The sequence below is a fragment of the Schistocerca gregaria genome, chromosome 5, assembly GCF_023897955.1.
Source record: "Schistocerca gregaria isolate iqSchGreg1 chromosome 5, iqSchGreg1.2, whole genome shotgun sequence".
NCBI classification, from domain to species: domain Eukaryota; kingdom Metazoa; phylum Arthropoda; class Insecta; order Orthoptera; family Acrididae; genus Schistocerca; species Schistocerca gregaria.
The window spans coordinates 380,858,076-380,880,515 of record NC_064924.1 but is presented as its reverse complement, the minus strand read 5'-3'; positions in this window follow the sequence as shown (position 1 = coordinate 380,880,515).

Here is a 22,440-nt window from a genome sequence, read left to right as displayed (position 1 = left end):
TACGTCAGCTTGTGCATAGTTCCCAGGTTCTCAGAGGCGCAGACCCTTGTAAACTCTCGGAGTACCTTTGGGAAATTTGGAAATTTGTCGTAAGATCTTACGGGACCGTACGGCTGAGGTCATCGGTCTCTGAGCTTACACACTACTTAACCTAACTTAAACTTACTTTCGCTAAGGACGAGACACCCACCCATGCCCTAGGGTGGACTCGAAATACCGAGGGGGGAAGCCGTGCGGACCGGGACAAGACGCTCCAGACTACGTGGCTACCCCAAGCGGCCGTGTCGTTGGGCATGGTATGCTTCTTGACACAAGTGCGCATCCTCCGATCCATTGCCATTAGTCGTATCATGCATGAAATGCATATCAGCATGCTATTCGTCACTTTCCATATTACTATCAACACGCCTACAACACAACTCACGCTCCGCAAACGACTCACTTGACTGACATTCCGACTATGTACTGTACTGTTGCCTCCATTCTGTTTACAACTCCATATCTCGAAAATGTAAACAAAGACCACGCCACAGACCGGCGTGTGGTGTTTAAACAGAAGCATATCAGTAATGGCTGGCAAACACAGAGTCGCAGTTATCGCGCAAATGGTTCATTTGCACACCTATGTTTACTGAGGCTTCTTTTGCTTCTCGTATCTTGGGATGTGGAAGTACTAAGGAGCTACAGATTCTGCTATAATGAATAGCTTAGTAGGCAGTTTAGTTGAAGAGGAATGAACATCCTGACCCCCAAAAAATGACGAAATGAAAAACAAGCTTTTCGCTTACTACATTTACGCTGTTCATGCAGTGAAACTGCCACATGACGTTTTAATTTACCACTTCCTTTCTACCAACTGTATTCGTGACACATTTTGCAGACAGTATTCACATATACCACTGAATAGTCCAGAAAAAATACATTATTCATGAGATAGATGTCATAATCACTGAATGCCTGAAAAAATATCCATCATGCAGGACATTTAAATATATTATTTCATTGCTGATAAGTCTATTTGCAACACATTTCGTAGGCAGTATCCACATTTACTGGTGAATGCACTCACAGAAATATATCATTGTATTACACACAGTTCGGTAGATATGACATCAAATGTTGAGATGTGTGAGAGACAACAACATCACTCATGAAGTTTTAATTCATTACTTCCTTGCTAATAACACTGTTCGCAACACCTTTCCACAAAGCAGCCACGTATGCCGCTGAATATTCTAGAAAAATATATATTACTGAACGACGGATAGTTCAGTACATATAATAACACAAGCACTGAGGTGCTTAAGAAACTGCCGCATCATGCACGGTGTTTTAATCTACTGTTTCTTTACCACCAACTCTGTGCACAACACATTTCACAGACAGTAGACACATATACTACTGGATGTACCTGCAACGTATATCAGAGTACAGCACATAATTCAGGATATACCATACATCATAAACATCAATCTGGATGAAAATGAATCTGCAAGGCGAAATACGTTAGACTTATAAATGGAATAAGTGTACAAATATGTGTGAAAATATGATGAATATGTGTGAAATATACACACATCAAAAAAAGTTTTGCATCACCCCAGTTCCCAGAATCCATGAAGACAGATGTTGACTGTGGACATTGTATCACAGACACAGTACCAATGACTGTTTAGAGATGTCTCTGAACCAGCCCAAAGATGCAAACAACCATGCATGAGCAGCGCCTAATAGACGGAGGGGGTCCGACAGCCCAGCAGTTCCAGTCACTCCACCAGGAAGGACACACACGGCTCGTGTTGACTGTAGGTCAACCACGCCTAGACGGTCAATACCGCGATTCGATCGCATCCCGGTTTTTACTGTGTGCCAGGAAGGGCTTTCATCAAGGGAAGTGTCCAGGCGTCACAGAGTGAAATATTGTTGTTCGGACATAGAGGAGTTACAGAGAGACAGGAACTGTCAATGACGTGTCTCGCTCAGACTCTCCAAGGGCTACTGCTACAGTGGATGACCTCTACCTACGGATTTTCGCTCAAAGGAACGCTGACAGCAACGTCAACATGTTGAATAATGCCTTTCGTGCAGCCTAGGGATCTCGTGTTACGACTCAAACTGTGCGCAATAGAGTGCATGATGCGTGACTTACTCCCGACGTCCATGACGAGGTCCATCTTTGCAACCACAACACCATGCAGTGCAGTACGGATGGACCCAATAACATGCTGAATGGACCGCTCAGGATGGCATCACGTTCTCTTCTCCAATGAGTGTCGTAGACGTGTTTGGGGGCAACCAGGTCAGGCTGAACGCCTTAGACACACTGTCCAGCCAGTGTAGCAAGGTGGAGGTTCCCTGCTGTTTTGGGGTGGCATTAAATGGGGCTGACGTATGCCGTTGGTGGTCATGGAAGGCACTGTAATGGCTGTACGATACGTGAATGCCATCCTCCAACCGATAGTGCAAACATATCGGTAGCATATTGGCGAGGCATTCATCTGCATGGACGACAATTCGCGCCCCCATCGTACACATCTTATGAATGACTTCCTTCAGGACAATGACATTGCTGGACTCGAGTAACCAGCATGTTCCCCAGATATGAATCCGATAGAAAATGCCTGGGATAGATTTAAAAGGGCTATTTATGGAAGACATGACCCACCAACCAAGCTGAAGGATCTATGAAGAGACGCCGTTGAGGAGAGGAACAATCTAGACCAACAGTGCCTTGATGAACTTGTGGATAGTATGCAACAACGAATACAGGCATGCATCAATTCAAGAGGACGTGCTACTCGGTATTAGAGGTACCGCGGATTGTGCAGCAATCTGGACCACTACCTCTGAATGTCTCGCTCTATGGTGGTACAACATGAAATGTGTGGTTTTCATGAGCAACAAAAATTGCAGAAAAGATGTTTATGTTGATCTCTGTACGTTTTCCGGAACTCTCGGAACCGCAGTGACGTAAAATTTTCTTGATGTGAGTATTTGACGTGTGTGCATGTGAGAAAAGTCACTGGTAAGAGGCTGCGCCCCTGGAACGATTTCAATCACATTTTGTGCATATATTAGTCACAATCTGGGAAGAAATACTGCAGATGTAAGAATCACCAGCCTCCTACTAGGGTAAATGTGATAACGTGGAGAGAGGATGGAGGATGAGGAGATGGATAGACAGGGAGGGGGAAGGAGGTTCAAAAATGGTTCAAATGGCTCTGAGCATTATGGGACTCAACTGCTGTGGTCATCAGTCCCCTAGAACTTAGAACTACTTAAACCTAACTAACCTAAGGACATCACACACAGCCATGCCCGAAGCAGGATTCGAACCTGCGACCGTAGCAGCAGTCTCACGGTTCCTGACTGCGCGCCTAGAACCGCGAGACCACCGCGGCCGGCGGGGGAAGGAGGAGAGGCACAGAAAGGAGGAAGGGGAGATGGAGAGAGATAGGGGAAAAGAAATGGATAGCGAGAGAATGTTTGTTGTATACATAAGTTAATTTTCTATATTTTTTCGTTGATATTAATTTGGTAAAATACATTAACCATAAACCAACGAACTATCCTTGCAGAGGAATTAAGTACTTTATTTGTGCATATTGCAGTTGGAAACCTTAGCAGTAGATGGTAACTGAAATATTAGTCGCAGAAATCATGTAAAACAATTCTTACCAGTGAAGTAGAAATTGGCTGAATTTTTATCGACTGAGGGTGCTGAGATTATTTTGAACTAGGTAGATTATTTTTTCTATGTGTCTGCCAGTCTGTTTCCCCGCCTTTCTGACGTGATTGCTAACTATGTGTTCCTTAGTTGTCAGATTAAATGAACTTGGTTCAAGTAGTGGCGTTTATCCATGGACATAAGTAACAATATGCTGCACACTATTAACGTATGAACCACTTGTAAGAGCACTGTGCACGTGAGCAGGTACCAGATACTGGTGTGACTATGACCCCATTATTGGAAGAAAGATTGCATCAATATTTTACGAGTAAATAGATATTTCTCGTTATGCTGTTCACATTTAGTATTACTGGTCCATACGTACAGGCAGAATTCGTGTGTCAATCGGGGTCAGTCTGAACAACTGTATAGAGAAAACATGACGTAAATTGCTCAGACATGTTTATACAGCCATAATCATATTCGTACAGTAATGGAGTGAATCGGTTGTGGACAAACTGTCAGTAGACTGAACTCATTTAGCATGTAGTCCAGCTAATAATGAATAATGGTGAGTGTTCACATACCTTGGATGGTGACATGAAACTACGAACTAATGAATCTTGAATGTGATGTGTGACAGTTAATCATGAACATGGAGTAACGACGTGTGATGAATAACACAGAAAAGAGTTCAATACGTGCTGTACGTTGAATACGCCAGGAATTTTGCTCATCTGAAGTGACAGTTGTTAGCCGGAGCTTGCCAGATGGTACAATTGGTACTGCAACCGTGTGAAAGATTTACACTGTTTAAAACATGTGCTATGAAACACAGTCATCAGTGCACTATGAAGATGCTCAGTGACTGCACTTATGGACGTATGGGCAGTTTTTCAGAGATCTGTTGAAGCAACTAATGAAAAATTTTATATAATATCACAATGTTGTATCAGACTGCTGTCTCCCGAATACCCCTCGGTTACAAACACAGATGGTTGGAAACGTAATGGCTACGCTCTGTTTTTTGAGAAAAATATATGTTTCACCCTGGTTTCTCTTATTTATGACATTATAGGAATGAATCGCGTAAGTTAGCCATTGGCTTGCTGATTGACGCTTTTCCTGTAATTAATCTCTAGACACAACAACCCTTACTGATGCACCAGAAAAATTCAGCTGATAACGCACTAAAACATCTCACCCCATCTCATCTTTTCCACATCAACAAAGAAGCCAATAAATGAAAATTGAAATAGAATATTCCCAACAAGAAAACCTCTTACCCTTTGTTAACACAGTGACTAGAAAACGCTTCTACTCCACTCATTCTAGAAAAGAAAATATTTAATTCTGTTCTGTGTTAGTTCTGATAATATGTATGCTATCTGAAAAACTATATTACTGTTTGAATTACTTGTAATCTGCAAAAATATATCATGAACATTTGAAAAGTTGACTCTAATAACGATCACGTATAAAATGTACAATCAACCTGCTTTGCATAAAGTCAGTATGTTATGGCTGAAGGCGGCTCATGAGGTTTTTCTCAGGAGTCGAACGATTGTTTGAGAAGATGAAGATTAAGCAACCCAGGGTGAAATGAGGTATCCAAACTTGAGCATGCAAGTAGGCAAAGTAAAAAGAATTGTGACAGTATAATTGGTTCAAACATTCCTGGGAATGAAAATAATTATGAAATACGCACTTCTGTAAAACAGAAATCCAGTGAAAGGAAAAGTCTAACCATATCGATGGAAAAATCCGAAATTCAAGAACAATGAAGTTTCCTGCTTTTGTGTATTTAAGTAGACAATTTATACATCTTTGAGTGAAAAATCAGTATGAAAATCTTTCTGCCCATGACTTCTCACAGCAAAAGACTAAAGACAATTTTACGAAAATAATTTCAAAGGAGATAAAATAATAACGACATTGAGATATACAAGTTGTTTAAGTTGATGGAAGCAAGCATATTAAACAATTAAATGTGTTTGTTCCGACTGGGGGCTTTATTGTGTCCCGAAAAAATGTTAGTTGGGATATGCGAATAAGTAACTGTTGTGTGTTGACTGCATCACAGGTGCTGATAGCGTGTATTTTTATCCGCGCCGAATTTCTTATTCGACTGCTTCTAGTCTGATAACTTGCCACGGATCTATCAGCGGAATCATAATGGAAGCAGAGTTAGCGTTTCACCTTTTGTGAAATACGTACACTGGTTAGTCAAAACATTATGGCCACCAGCTTAATAGTTTCTTTGTCCGTCTTTGGAACGAAATACACCACGGATTCTCTGTATCAAGTATCCTACAGATTCTTGGTAGGTTTATGGAGGTATGTGGCGTTAGATGTCTACTCTCGGGTCAGGTAATTCGCGTAAATAACGGGCTAATGATTTGTGCACCCGATAGGGATCCAGTCAAGTTCCACAGGATTTACATCAGGCGAAGACAAAAATGTCAGTTCATTATAATGCTCCACAAACCACTGTCACAGGATTCTGGCACCACAAAACGGACAGTTATACTGCTGAAAGCTGTCGTCGCCGTCGGAGAAGACGTGAAGCTGGAAGGGATGCAGGTGGTTCGCAGTTGTCAGCGTGTCTTGGATTACTACCACAGGTCCCAGGCAGGCGCAGGAGACTGTGTCCCACAGTACAATACTGTTCCCACTAGCGTGCATCCGCGGCGTGCTGCACGTTTCGAATCGCCGTTCACCTCGATGGCCGTTTCTGTGAAGACGACCATCGACATGGTGTAGCAAAAATGTGATTTATCCGAAGATCCGATACGTTCCCACTGATCGACGGTCGAATCTCGATGGTCCCGTGGCCATTGCATTCGTACACTTGTGTATGCATCAACAATGTGCTATTTAGGCTGAGAATCTACAGATCACTATCTATCCTACTTCACATAGCAGTTGCCTCTGAACCCCACGTTCTGTGAAGAGTCTTGGACGTCCAACCATTTAGCATCTAGTGTTAATTTCTCTGTCCTTCTACCTCTTCCCGTAGACGCTCACGACAGTACCAAGTGAAATTCGAGCAGCTTCCCCGTTTTTGAAACACTAGTTCACAGGCTCTGCGTAATAATAATGTGCCTTTTGTCAAAGTCGCTTGTCCCAATAGATTTCCCGATTTGCAGCTGATATCTTCGCTAGGGTGATTCCCTGTTCTGTCAACACCGCTTAACATTCTTTTGTTACCGCGTCATCTGCCCGCAACGCCATCAGGAGGCATCAAACGTGGTGGTGGGCAGTGGGCTGATCACTATGTTAGCTTGAATAAATATATCATACAGTGAGAACTGTTTGGTAAGTTACTCTTATTGTTGTAGTTTGAATATGGTACTGATATTTCACAAGAATATTTCGCATGTTTAGTGGTGTGGACATGGTTCACCGAGCTTATATTGAAGTACGTTAGAAGCTGCATTCTTTGGACTAATTATTACAATTTACAACTTATGAGGAAAAAAAATGTAGCTAACTGCCAACTTCGTAGACTTATATCATAAATTGCAGTCCACGTGAACACATTACTATCCACACAGAAAAAGAAGATAAGAAGGTAAAAGCTAATATAATAAAACAAAATAATGGATCTGTTTCATTAAATACAATAAAAATATTCAAAAAATAATCTAATTATAAAACACCAAGTGGTAAATTGACGTCTTTGGGGGAAGACTGTTAGAGGCATTGATGCAGAGAAAAAACAGCTAACATGTTAAAGAGGATACATGTTACGGTACCAATTGCCACAGTATTTGCTCTTATACCCCTAACACGCTGTATATTGTATTAAAATATGCTGTAAATGCAGCGTATTTTTGTGTTTACATATCTTACTGTTATGGACAGTTATCTCAGCCATGAAAAAAACAAAAGACGAAGAAAGGTCACTTCCATACAATGGTACTGGACACTTTTGCTCGCCATTTATTTCTGCTCTCGATATGAAAAGACAGCTTGCGAAGAACCCACTGTTACGTACTTCGGAGTGGGTGAGCTGCAAAGAGTTGAGTGACAACGGCTTCTTCTTTGCTCTCCACACTCCTGCCTATCGTAGCTCGCCATGGAGTGCTCACAGGTGGATCAGCTCCTACCAGCTACTCAAAACTCGCCATGTGTTGCCGTTCACCACTCGCCAACCCGTTCACCATTCTCCTGCACCTCCTGACTCCAGACAGAATAAACCATTGGGCGAGTCGAGAATCATCTCACTCTATACTCTTGACTCTTTCACTGATTCAGCTTGCAGTACTCTTGGCTTGTCCATTGATTCACCTCTCACGTTGATTTGATTCCTTCTTGACACACTGAGAGCTGAGCTCGCCATTGATATTGTTAATTATTATAACAATGGTATGTTTAATTAAATTTTGTATACACGTCAGTGGGTGTATAGTTTTCAGAACACACTATGTGTACATTTGTTCTTATAATTGTTTACTATTTACAAAAGTGCATCCTGATTATTTATATGTATTCATTTTTCATGTAATACGTTTTAATGCTTTAGCACATAAGTCAATCATATTGCCTTCACCTAGAAGATCTTCATGCGGTATATGAAAAATTTTATCAAGCTTGGTGAACAAAGGAAAAAAACATAAAAACGCTGCTACTGACAGCAGATGGCTCTCTATTCTTCTGGCTCCTCATGAAACTTGAAGAGGGGTCTAAAGTCCATTACCTCTGGAACAGAGTGGGTCAAGAATTCGATGAAGATGGCAGTCACGCGAAAAATTTTGAGCAAACGTTTCACAAATAATTTCTCATAAATCGACCTCACTGACGCTTGCTTGCACTTTTATATGATAAAATTAAAAAACTGCACAAGTGCGACTAGGACTCAAGCACTGATGATCCCATACGAACTTGATTGTAGATATACATAATAATAAAAATAATAATAACTGACATATAAATTTCAACTTTATTTGTTGGTTTTTGGAGCGAATGGATCTTTCAAAAAAAAGTTCAAATGTGTTTGAAATCCTATGGGACTTAACCGCTAAGGTCATCAGTGACTGGATATTTCGGAGATGTCCCAGTGTGGGTTGGCCGAGGGTCGTACCGAGATAGTCTGCGTAATTGCAATAAACACAGTGTCCAGGTGGTGCAATGGTTAACGCAGCCGTGAAGTAAGCAGGAGATCCCAGTTTCGAATCCCAGTCTGATACACATTTTCACTCATCACTGCTGACTCTGCATAAGGCCTCGATGCGGGTGACTTCATGAACTCCTTCGCTTTACGTTTCTTTCTCCCTCCTGTCGACCTACAATATACATAATACGGCCGGCCGTCGTGGCCGAGCCGTTCTAGGCCCTTCAGCTCGGAACCGCGCCGCTAATACGGTCGCAGGTTCGAATCCTGCCTCGGGCAAGGATGTGTATGATGTCCATAGGTTAGTTGGGTTTAAATACACTCCTGGAAATGGAAAAAAGAACACATTGAACCGGTGTGTCAGACCCACCATACTTGCTCCGGACACTGCGAGAGGGCTGTACAAGCAATGATCACACGCACGGCACAGCGGACACACCAGGAACCGCGGTGTTGGCCGTCGAATGGCGCTAGCTGCGCAGCATTTGTGCACCGCCGCCGTCAGTGTCAGCCAGTTTGCCGTGACATACGGAGCTCCATCGCAGTCTTTAACACTGGTAGCATGCCGCGACAGCGTGGACGTGAACCGTATGTGCAGTTGACGGACTTTGAGCGAGGGCGTATAGTGGGCATGCGGGAGGCCGGGTGGACGTACCGCCGAATTGCTCAACACCTGGGGCGTGAGGTCTCCACAGTACATCGATGTTGTCGCCAGTGGTCGGCGGAAGGTGCACGTGCCCGTCGACCTGGGACCGGACCGCAGCGACGCACGGATGCACGCCAAGACCGTAGGATCCTATGCAGTGCCGTAGGGGATCGCACCGCCACTTCCCAGCAAATTAGGGACACTGTTGCTCCTGGGGTGTCGGCGAGGACCATTCGCAACGGTCTCCATGAAGCTGGGCTACGGTCCCGCACACCGTTACGCCGTCTTCCGCTCACGCCCCAACATCGTGCAGCCCGCCTCCAGTGGTGTCGCGACAGGCGTGAATGGAGGGACGAAAGGAGACGTGTCGTCTTCAGCAATGAGAGTCGCTTCTGCCTTGGTGCCAATGATGGTCGTATGCGTGTTTGGCGCCGTGCAGGTGAGCGCCACAATCAGGACTGCGTACGACCGATGCACACAGGGCCAACACCCGGTATCATGGTGTGGGGAGCGATCTCCTACACTGGCCGTACACCTCTGGTGATCGTCGAGGGGACACTGAATAGTGCACGGTACATCCAAACCGTCATCTAACCCATCGTACTACCATTCCTAGACCGGCAAGGGAATTTGCTGTTCCAACAGGACAATGCACGTCCGCATGTATCCCGTGCCACCCAACGTTCTCTAGAAGGTGTAAGTCAACTACCCTGGCCAGCAAGATCTCCGGATCTGTCCCCAATTGAGCATGTTTGGGACTGGATGAAGCGTCGTCTCACGCGGTCTGCACGTCCAGCACGAACGCTGGTCCAACTGAGGCGCCAGGTGGAAATGGCATGGCAAGCCGTTCCACAGGACTACATCCAGCATCTCTACGATCGTCTCCATGGTAGAATAGCAGCCTGCATTGCTGCGAAAGGTGGATATACACTGTACTAGTGCCGACATTGTGCATGCTCTGTTGCCTGTGTCTATGTGCCTGTGGTTCTGTCAGTGTGATCATGTGATGTATCTGACCTCAGGAATGTGTCAATAAAGTTTCCCCTTCCTGGGACAATGAATTCACGGTGTTCTTATTTCAATTTCCAGGAGTGTAGTTCTAAGTCCTAGGGGACTGATGACCTCAGGTGTTAAGTCCCATAGTGCTCAAAACCATTTGAACCGTTTTTGAACCTAATATATTTCTGCGAAGGCAGCAGGTACCTTGCTGTAGTTTCATCGATAGGTGGAACGTGTTGGTGTGTGTCTGCGTTTTAGGACGCGATGATTTCGTCAATAATCACTTCACTGATGGTGCATGAAGTGGTTCCATATCCACTGCGCCACCACGCGGCTCGTTTTGTGAAGTTTGTGGAGCAGCGGGGCCTGTTATCACCACAGTCCAAGGTAGTAATCGCAGCATAACAAAAGCTTCAACGATTCGGCAGAGGTTACGGGAGCAGAGCAAATACTGGAACAAAGATTCATTGTACTCGTATACACTTCACGAGCATTAGCCAAGTAGGAAGTGTGTACACAATGGCGTACTGATGAAGTACGACGAAGCGACTTGTAAATTTCAACTTCATGACTCTACCAATTGCTGGGCTCTCCTTATAGACGGCCATATCTTTTGACTGCATTGACTCAGAAGCTTACACTATTTACTCCGCCAAAAGACTGTAGACATTAGTATTTGATATACATTTCAACTTGGTATCTCTACCTATTCCTTAGAAAAATGAAGGCCTTAATAATCAGACAGACGGATGGCAGCAAATAGCCAAAAATATTATATATATATTATTACAAATTAACAATTTTCGGAATTTTTTATTTACTTGTACATGAAGTCTTGCGTCTTGTCTACTATAATGTTTTTTGGTAAGTAGGAGGTACTGTATATATTTTGATGAGTGAGTTCGAGATTATCGAAGTATATGACATAAATGGCAGTTATCTCTTTGATTGCATTTACTTAGAAGCTAAAATTTTTCACACCTGCTAGGGACTGTAGACGTTAATACATTGACATCAATTGCAACTTGATATTTCAACTTCAGCAGGCAAACAGACAGATACAGATGGAAGCACAGCAAAGTGATTCCATAAGCGTTCCGTTTTTCCTGGCAAAGGGACAAAACAGAAAATGATTCGACCGCTGCAAAGGCAACGATGGGTGGATGGCAATTGATAACATTAGTTTCTATGCTTCACGTCGCATTTTATAGATTACAAGACTCAAGGCGTACCATTCCTTGAGTGCTTCCTATCTGAAGAAGACTCACAGCAGAAAACATTTCTAATCGGGTAACAGCTGTTATCATCAACTATAGAATCAAGCTTAAAACCACCGCATGAGCTGTGATGGCTTCAATTTTGGCAGGCATGCCTTTCCACTGCCGCCACTAACTACTCGTACAGCCGATATTGATACATGCCAGAGTGAGGGTCTTTGGGCGATCAGTGTGTTATTGGGTTTGGCGGGATGTGGAACCAGAGCTAGCTAGAAACCAGCTGACCAGTGAGCTGGTTTTGTGGCACATCTGCTGCCTGGGGTTGGAGCTCGTGAAGCTGCAAGTTATTAAGTTAGCTAGAGGAAAAGTTTTCCGCCTGGATTATTTATGTTAGCGGTGAGTTGCGGGAAGGGCAGCTGACGCTGTGTGCAACCTGGTTAGTAGACATTAGACCAACATCGGAGGGTTAAAAATTACGTCACCAGAAGGTCACCTGTATGGATTGGAGGCAATAAGACCCCTGGAAGCCATGGCTCCCTCACACCTGAGTGGAGTTAAGTGTTGAACTTTTATCGGTACTTGTTATCGTAAGTCCACATCTGTGTTAATGTTGAATAAGACTCGTCATGTCCATTAGGCCTCCAAGTGATACTGAGGATGGTTACCGGTCAGTGTAACTGATTTTAATATGTTGTTGATTGTATGAATACTTTCTGTTGTAAACTGAGTTGATGTAATAGGGACTGATGGGTAGGCTGCATCGAAGGCAAAGCACTATTAAAAGAGAATGAGCCGTAATATTTGGATTACAACAGACCAATTCTCAGCAAAGTCGATATGAAGAGCTAATGTGTCAGTATCTGGGATGTGGCTGATTTGAATCTGCTGTGACCATATCCTCCGGATATGATGGTGAGCTATTCCTTTCATAACCCAATGCCTAACCTCTGTAACACACTTCTCTGGCTCTACTGTCTTCTCCACCAACCATTCTCCCTACCACAATGCGTAGGTTACATCATTGTCAGCATCCTGAAGGTGTAGTGCTTCAACAGTCCTCACTTCAGCACAAAGACACATTGCACACTTCTGCAACCAACATTTACCTTATGGCTCTTAGCATATACACAAAGGCATCAGGTCCATCTCTATATACTTCTTTGTTTTGACACTGCTTATGGCGAGAAAAACAAATTTCATATTAGTGCAGCAAATACAAGTGCATACTTCCTTCGCTGACTGGAATTTTACCCATTTTGGTTGTGAGAAGTAGAATTTTGGGAGACCAACTTTTAAATTCGGATTTTCTTTTTTCATTAGGAGATATGCCTCTCTTATTGATCATGTCATACATCTTTCTATCTTTTTAACTTTTTCACCATTTTCGCTAACAAAGATAACATCACCCTGGGTACGGCTTTGCCTGCTGCAATCTTTGTTATCACCAAAGTAATATTTGAGGGCAACAGTACGAGTATCATATTCCAATGGATGCTCACAGTAAGAATCTTAGCATGTCCAAATATCTTTCTCATTATTTATTTTACGAGTTTTTGGAATCAAATAATGCGACGATGTGGGTATGTTTTCTGAATTTGCTGATGAGAATAGTCACCTTCTCAGTATAGGTGACTGCTGAGATAGCCATATTTAGGTTTTGAAACCACACATCTTGCACATATCACTATCTTCAGATTCTGCACCACGTGCATATACATTATACACTTCAAAAATTTTTGAATATGTTGCATGTGTAAAACTTGTTTCATTTTCTTCCACTTTTATTTTTACGTACTGTTTTCTTCTTGTGTTTCTTACCTTTACTGGACATTTAAGGGACGATGTAGTAGGGGCTACGACACAAATGCTAACATTCAACGCATCAACAACTTTGTAACACGCCCCGGAGTACTAATGGGGGTGGGGTGGTACCTTAAACTGACTTCTCGTTTTGTGATCGTGTCTTGACCGTGCGCCCTGTCCACACCACGTACCTGGTAATCCCGCGACGGTCGTACTGTTCTGCTCCACACTGCTGCTGGCTTGCCTGAAATTATCTATCGAAATATGCAAGCGAGTCAGGGGAGCCACTCAACGTCAGAACAAAACACTGTCTACCACTGGTATGAACAACTACATTCTGCGACGATTAAAAAAAATCGCAGGTTGCACTGTTTACATTCTAATTCATAAATGTTTATCCAAAACAACAATCTTGATGCTTATCTGTCCACGTAAGTGACTAGGACGAGCGTACGCGTAACCGAACACGGCGCGGATGATTGTTGATGATGCAAAAGCCAAATGATCCCACGAAAGTTCTTTTGCTCGTCACGCATACACAGATTGACACTAGTAATGATATAACACTCATTAAAGAGTTAATTATTCAGTTCTCAGTTCTCACTTGTACGAGCGTGCGCGTGACCGTCGCGACGCCGCTGATTGTTGATAATGTGAAACGCGATGACTGAACGCACGTTCTCATGCTCGCTACAAGACACTGGCACTTAAATGTTCTCTTTTGTGGTAAATAATATTACTGATTCACATTAGTTCATTCTTGGAGACCGAACACGGCGCGGATGATTGATACAGTACGGTACAACACGCAATGAGAGGATACATAAATAAGTTATTGACGGCGATGCTCATTTTCAATTACTTCTTGACGCACTTTCCTGTGAATCATTTCCATATTTCATTGCTTTACTATAATAGCCCTTGTAGCAACACTTCAACTTGAATACTAACAAAGCCTCTCACATGCAGAGCTACACACACTACACAACATAACAGTACCGTGTCCCGCGCTCGACGACAGAAGTGGCTGCTCGCAAAGATACTCCACAACTAAGCCAGCGATATGACAGTGCACTTACAACTTCACACCCAGGAATATCTGTATTGTCTTCTTCAGTTTCACATTTGGGTGATGGTGATTGCTCAGATGGGTTGTCACTAAATTTCTTCTTGTAGTGAGCATAGCAGTTCCTGTACAATGGATGTGGCGCTAATATTGTTACTTGAGGATCAAGATATTTCTGCAATACCTCTTAGAGATGTCCAACAACTGTAAAATGTTTTTCACTTTTATTAAACACCACCTTCTTGTGTCTGTTTTCGGAGTCCACATACTCACTCTTCCGTCACTGTATTTCCTCACTGACACTGTATCTAACAAAATGTTCAAACTAAACACAGAACTTGATGCAGAATGGTTTATGTGCAAGTCCTCAGTCGCTTGTTATAAACAGAAGAGCACTGGAAACAGTGTTGCCAACATGCATATTTTACGCAGGAAGTTCAGTGATACGAAATATGGAAAATGTTGAAAATTTTTTACACTTTACACAGAAAAATATTGCCTACTGTGTTTGCAATGACTACTAACATATTAACCAAACTGTGTAATTCTCAACAGTTCTTGGATTGGGGATTTTCGAGTAAATAATTCGTAAAAACTCAAAGAAATGCAACTTTTTACATTTTTAGTAACAAATATTTACATAATACAGGTACCTGGAGCAAAGAAGATACTTTTTATAATTACATCAGTAGTATCTGGCAATATGACAGAACAGATACCATTATGTGACTTTACTAATTAGAAAAAAATTAAGTGGAAATGTTAACTTAAATTTCGTATTTTCATCTTAGATTTGTAAGTTAAAGAAAGTCAATAAGTGAGTGAGCGGCAGCTGAATTTCAACACACTAAGAGGGAGCTTTAACGAAAAACATCTGCAGATCTCCAGTACTTATGGTTTATTTGTTATATATTTTTTGTCCTCTAGTGTTTTAAGAGTTATTTACAAAATATAAATTTTCCCAACGGCCATACCATTTACAAAAATTAAGACACAACAAAAACATTTTATTTCTTAACACTTATGATATAGAGGTCTGATACATATTTTTTCTAGAGAAATTCATGACAAAGAGTTGACAAGACCTGTATGATTCGAGATGAAATCACCCTGGTAATGGTGCCCATACAGCATAGCAATAGTAAAGCAGAGGACAAGTGTAGTGTAGGCAGTCCCTTTAGGAAACTTTTTTACATCTTCCAAGTGCTCTGCCAATCAAATGAAGTCCTTGGCTTCCCTTCCCAGGAACATAATCAATGTGATTGTTCCAATTGAGGTTGTGCACAGCTGTGACTCCTAGGTATTTAGTAGAGATGACAACCTTCAGAGTTGTGTGATTTATCAGGTAGACGAAATTTAACGGATTTCCTTTGGTATGCATGTGGTTGACCTCACACTTTTCCTTATTCAGTGACAATTGTCACTTTTCACACAATGCCATTGTTTTATATAAAACACTTTGCATTTGGTTTTGATGTTCTGATGACTTACCTGTAACATGTATGCATTTATTTATTTGATTCTTTAACGTGATCTGATTAGTGCCATCATGCCCTCTCTTACTTCGGATCAAGGTTTCACAAATACAGTATTTATCAGATCACTGTTATATAAGAAAAGAACAGTTTCAGTATCAACAGTATTAAAATGATGTGAGTGTCGTCAATGGCAGTGTGAATAAATTATACTATGAACCAACAGCGTTAATACTGGCATTGCCTGTAGTACTGCAGCTGCAGCCACTAACAGTGATATTAGTAATAATAATAATAATAATAATAGTGGTAATACGCTAATAATAAATTGTGACATTAATAACAAGAATGATAGTGGCCAATAAAACAAGAATTTATAGGTCTATAAAATTGTTTTCTTATAAAGCATGTCTTGGAAAAAGAAATTTAAGAACATTACATTGGCTAATAATACTGGGAAACGAGGAGATCAGGTTGGAAGGAGGTTTGTACAAGGGCAACGAGTGCATACAAGTACAATGGTAATTATATTGTTACTTTGGTTGATATGTCAACACCAGTATTCTGAAGCTAGAGATGTTATTTAGTAGAATAAAATAATACGGGAAATAGTTCCAGAATCAAGTTCCCGCTACTGACAATGAAAAGACTTCGAGAAGGTGACTGAATGATAGTGTGGAACGGAAAGGATTTTGCTCTGATGGGAAGGGCGTTCCTGCTTCGTTGTTCAGACCAGAGCGTTAGAGTCGAGGAAAGATACTAGGGACAGTGTTCATTGACAAGACAGTAGAGAAGACAGATAGTGTGGAAATCTCTGCACTTGTCTGCCCGCAGCCACTGTAACTGTGCTTATAATGGTGAAATATGATAAAAGAGTCGAACATCACAGATATAACGAACACAGGCATTCATAACCAGTTCCAGGAGTCTTGAGATTTCCTGAGAAAGGCCTCGCAGGATAACATCGCTGTGATCAGTAACGACACCATCATCTTCAAATAATCTAATCGGCTGATCAAGTTGTTTCCTAAATAGTTTGTATAGGTAGCTATATTTCTTCTTTCAAGTTAACGGATTTTACTTTTTTATCGACTCTGCTGAGCTTTACTGATGAGTATTTTATTCGCCAGTAACTTTGTCTCCCATTCCCTTCCAAGTATTAACATCGAGTTACCTATGCATATCCAACTCGGATCCCCTTCTCGTACTTTATCAATTTCTATACCACTACATATATTCTCTCTATTTTCACGTCGTTGGCTTGTGACGTGGGCATAGAAACCTTAATTATTATTGTGGGTGTTGCCTTATTTTGAATCATATCTGTGTCGCTCATACAATTAACTCTGTTGCCTGTATCACTGTTCATAGCGAAGCAAACACCCGTTATGCCATAAACCATGTATTTTAGGAACTAGTGAATGCCAGATCTTTTCTTATTCGATTAGGACAATTACTGTAATACAAGAATTAAGACTTCATGTGGATTGCTTCTGCAGAACAGTAACTAACATATCTACGTTGAGATATGTTCTTTTTTTTCCAGAAACCCTTCGTATGCACCCGCCTGCTCCATTTCTGAATCGCGAGGTGGTGAAGGATTATAAGCTTCCAGGATACAGCTGTGTCTTGGGGAAAGGAACTACAGTGATGGTTCCGGTTATGGAACTCCGTTATGACAGGGAGTTCTTTCGAAGCCCTGAGAAATTCGATCCAGAGCACTTCTCTGAGGAGCAGAAGGCATCCAGGCATCCCTATAGCTACATGCCTTTTGGCAAAGGGCCATGCATCTGCATTGGTGAGTCACTCCTCCTCTCATCTTTATTGCTCTTTTTAAAATTTGTACACAATAAGTACCTCAATAAGATTTCTTATGTGCACATGCTACACATTGATGGATAACTATGTTTAACGTACTCTACGAACAACTGACGGTTGGTGCCACTCTCAGTTGTCAAATAAATTGGGAAATGGAAGTATCTGAGGTAAATATACTCAGTTCATTGGAGGTAAGTGTCAAACCCAAGAACTTTAAATAATATAAGATGATCGTACACTGCTTTTACGCACAGAGGTGAAAGAAATGAGCAACAAAGAGCCTATAAAAAGTCTCACAGATTGTGCTGCTACGCTGCCATTTTCTTTATATGGCCATGTTGTTCCTTATCTTTATTTCGTTCCGTAATAGATTTCTAATTTTGGAACCTCATTTCTAAGTGACCCTTCTTTTAAATAATGAAAGTGTCTACAGGGCTATGTCACTTGTTCCGTATCTTTTTATGGATTTTTCTCTACAATGTAAATATTTAATTTTTTGTGTCCATATTAAATAATGAAGTTGTTGACAGTCTGTAAACTTGGGGGATCACTAAGATATTTGGAGTGGTTGTCTGTGGCCATAATGGCGGGGACAATAAGCCACTTCTTACACGAGATGATAATGGGCAGATAGGGCCTGCCTCATATGTACACCTTGTCCTGTCGTTTCTTGGGAATTAGAGCAGCTTCCACAGCTTTGTGGGGGATGGTGAATAACTGATAATAGAGGCATGCACAGGTTTGGATTTCAGGCTGTCCGAGTTTACATTTTGAAGCTCCTGAACATCCACTTCGAAAATTGTGAACACAGGGCTACACTCATCGACGTGATGCACCACACACTGGGTTGTGGCCAGCTCCACTATGGTCCAAGCATCTCGGGGCAATACTTGGGAAATATGTAGTTACTTGTGCTTCTCCAGTATCAGAAAACCACATTAACCAAGTGCAGTACGCGCTGGATGGTGAAAGCCTATTTACTTGTTTAGGCCAAAACTACCCTAACGTTTCAGGTCATTGAGCTCTGTCCAACGTTTTACAGTTCGATAGTTTTGATCACAGAATTGAAATTCTTTTAGATTTACAAACACATATCTACGGCTACTGTAACCTCTAAACATATTGTCACAATAGACGTCGGTAAAAGTAAAAAAGAAGGATTCAGGTTTAACGCCCCATCAAAAGTGAGGTCACTAAAGACGTAACCCAAATTCACACTGAGGAAGGAAGGAAAGAGTTATGAAACTGCAAAGGAACCATCCTGGGAAGTCCCTATTGCGATTTAAGGAAAGCATAGAAAACGTAACTCTGGAGCATTGGAGGGGCTGAACCACAGCCTTCCTGAATGCGAGTCCAGTTTCTACCAAAGCAAGTTCTCACTCTGTGTTTCGGTGTGGGTACATATGGAAACCAGTATTCTACCACTGTGGTATTTCACTCGCTATAGAAGTATGGAGACAGGTGGAATCCAGTGTTCTACCTTTGCGGTACATCACTCAATGTGTAGATGTGGCGATAGGTGGAATACCACTTTGGTGGTTCAATCATTGGAAAGGGGAAAAGACAACTGGAACCTAGTGTTCTGTCACTTGCTTTCTGGGTATGTAGATAGGTGGAATCCAGTGTTATATCTCGACAATACTTCACTCAGTGTTTATGTATTGAGTCAGGTGAAATTCAGTATTCTATGTGGTACATCATTTGATGTGCAGACCTGTAGACAGGTGAAATCCAGTGTTCCATGACTGTGGAACCTCACTTGGCGTATAGATGTTTAGACAGGTGGAATGCAGTCTTCTACCACCTTACAGTATTTCACTTGGTGTATATGTATGTAGGTACCTCACTTGGTGTGTAGGTGTGGAGACAGATGGGATCCAGTGGTCTACCACTTCGATACTTCGCTTGGTGTGTAGGCGTGAAGACAGGAAAAATTCAGTGTTCTACCAGTGCAGAACCTCACTCGGTGTGTAGGAGTTGAGGCAGGTGGAATCTAGAGTTCCACCACTGCAGAGCCTCATTGGGTGCGTAGATGCAGAGGCAGGTGGAATTTGGTAGGTGTAGCGGCCGCACCTACACTTCGTAATCAAATACCTTTGTCTTCCCACTGTCATCATCCCCATTTTCATCAATGATTGTTGGACAGATGCACATCACTGAGGTTAGTCAGTTGTGGAATTATGTAACAAGTTTTATGCCGAGGTATTATGACTTTTAGAGAAGAAAATCTGCTCCGTAATAATCTACATGGATTCCAAAAGCAAAGATATTGCGCTACTCAAGTCGATCCGTTCGTTTATGAGATCCACAGCATAGCAGGCTTCGGCGTTGAGATTTATGCCATATTCCTTGACTTCATGAAAGTAATTGGTGCAGTCCTGTGTAGTTGTTTAGTGAAAAGAATACGATAGTTTCTTAGTATCAGGCCAGATTTGTGACTGGAATCAAGAGTCCTTACAGGTGCAACGCAACACGTCGCTCTTATCGGAAGAAAATCGACATATCTAATGCTAATATCAGAAACAAGCTAATGAAGTGTGATACAACCGTAACTGTTTACAATACATGTAGAAATTATCTAGTGGGTAGCTCACAAGCCCCGTGATGCTGCCTGCAGATGATGTCGTTGTCTGTAAGAAGGTTGCAACGTCAAAACACCGTAGGGAACACCTACAGAGGAATGATTAAGGGTGCAGGAAGTGTCAGTTGACGGTGAGCGTATATAAATGTGACATACCGTGCATACATTAGACACGAAATCCACTACAGTACAATTACAATATAGATGACGAATTGCTAGAAAGAGTAACTACCGTAAAATGTCTACGAGTAACGATTCGGAGGCACTGTATGTGGAATGACCACATACAACTAATAGTTGGAAAATCAGATGCAAAACTGAGAGTCGTAGCAAGAATCATAAGGAAAAGTAATAAATCTACAAAGGAATTGGCACGGATTTTTGAGTACTTCTCATAGATGTGGGATGCTTACGAGGTAAGTATTCCAGAAATACCATAGTCATCTAGAGCAAGATAAATGTAGACGCGCTCCTCTTCCAGGCCCGGAAGGCCCAATGGACGTGATCCAGTCTTCCCTGCAGCTTTATGAAGAATGAGTATGGAGTGACATGTGGTCAGCACACCCCATTTGGGCCGTTTTACCGACTTTCCAGACATGGATCCGCTACTTCTCGTTCAAATAGCTCCTCTTAACATCACGATAATTGGTGATCCCCATACCACTGTTTCAACCAAGGAAAAATCCGTGGCAGTATTGGGAATCGACCCCAGTCCTCTCCACGGCAGCCGTCCACTCTGACCACTGATCCATGGAGGAGGACCTCTTGACCAAAGCCTTTTGTAATTAATTCTTTAGGGAAAATGAACTGCATTTTGTACTATCCTATGGCGTTAACTATATTATAGACCTTTAGAATCCAGTCATTACACACTTCTTGTGCACGGGAATCATCATCGATTGAAGTACTTTCAAAACTGATGGAGCAGACTTCTGATACATTTTCATCAATTTTGGTTATACCACCATTGGCACTAAGTCGTCGGAAGCAAATAGTGCAGAGACGGTGTGTATCACGAGCTGTTATTTGAATGAAGCGAAGGTCAGGTTAGTGAGTGACTTACATTAATAATGCACTAAATGTCGAAAAATTAACAAAAATTACTCTGACATCAATACCATCGTTGCGCCAGGCCCTGAACTTTTCAACTGTGTAATGTACACACAGAAAAGTTCCTAATTAATATGAAATACACAGCAATAATAGCAACAGTCGGTAGAGGAAATAATGAGAGGCATAGCAAATAATGTAAGGCTTTTTGTGTACTTTATTTCTTAGTGGTCGTTCTTTATCATCAGTTTGATTTGTAGAGGGTTCAGAGATGCTCGGTGAGGATGCGGTAACGTATTGCAGCCTATGTGTTATGAGGTAAAATGTAATTCTGAGGTCTGTCATGTGTGCAAATGCACGAATACCCTAGCGTTTTGCGGTAATTATAGGAGTTGGACAAAAATATGGAAACACCAGATACGCAACACACTGTCATACAGTGTAGAAAAACTGTTGCCATTTAAAACGGGTTTTCAGACTTCTCAGTATTGATAAATACAGTTCTTGCAAAGTTTTCAAGGGAATCTTATACTATTCTTCCGGCAAAATAATGACAAGTTCAGGTAACGATGATGGAGGTGTGCCGGGAACACAGATCCATGTCTCGCAAGTATACCAAAGGCGCATTAATACTGAGATCTGTTGTATGCAGTGACAGTGGAGATGCGATGATTCATCCTCGTACTCAAAAAACCAGTTCTGTGTGACGGGAGCTGTATGAACGGAGGCTTGTAGTCTTTTAACACAGCATCAGCACTGGAGAACAAACATTTTACTGTGCTATGAGTGTGGTCAGCCAAATGGTCACATAATCCTTGATAGTAACGCAGCCTTACGATAATAATGGATCCCAAGGAATATCACAATTTGTTGCCCAAATCATCACCGAAACTATGCCATGTTTCAATCTTGGGACCCAAACTCAGCCAGAGGTTGGAAAGTGTGAAAATGTGAAGTATGAAACAAGACTCATACAACCAAATGACTTCCTTTCCATTT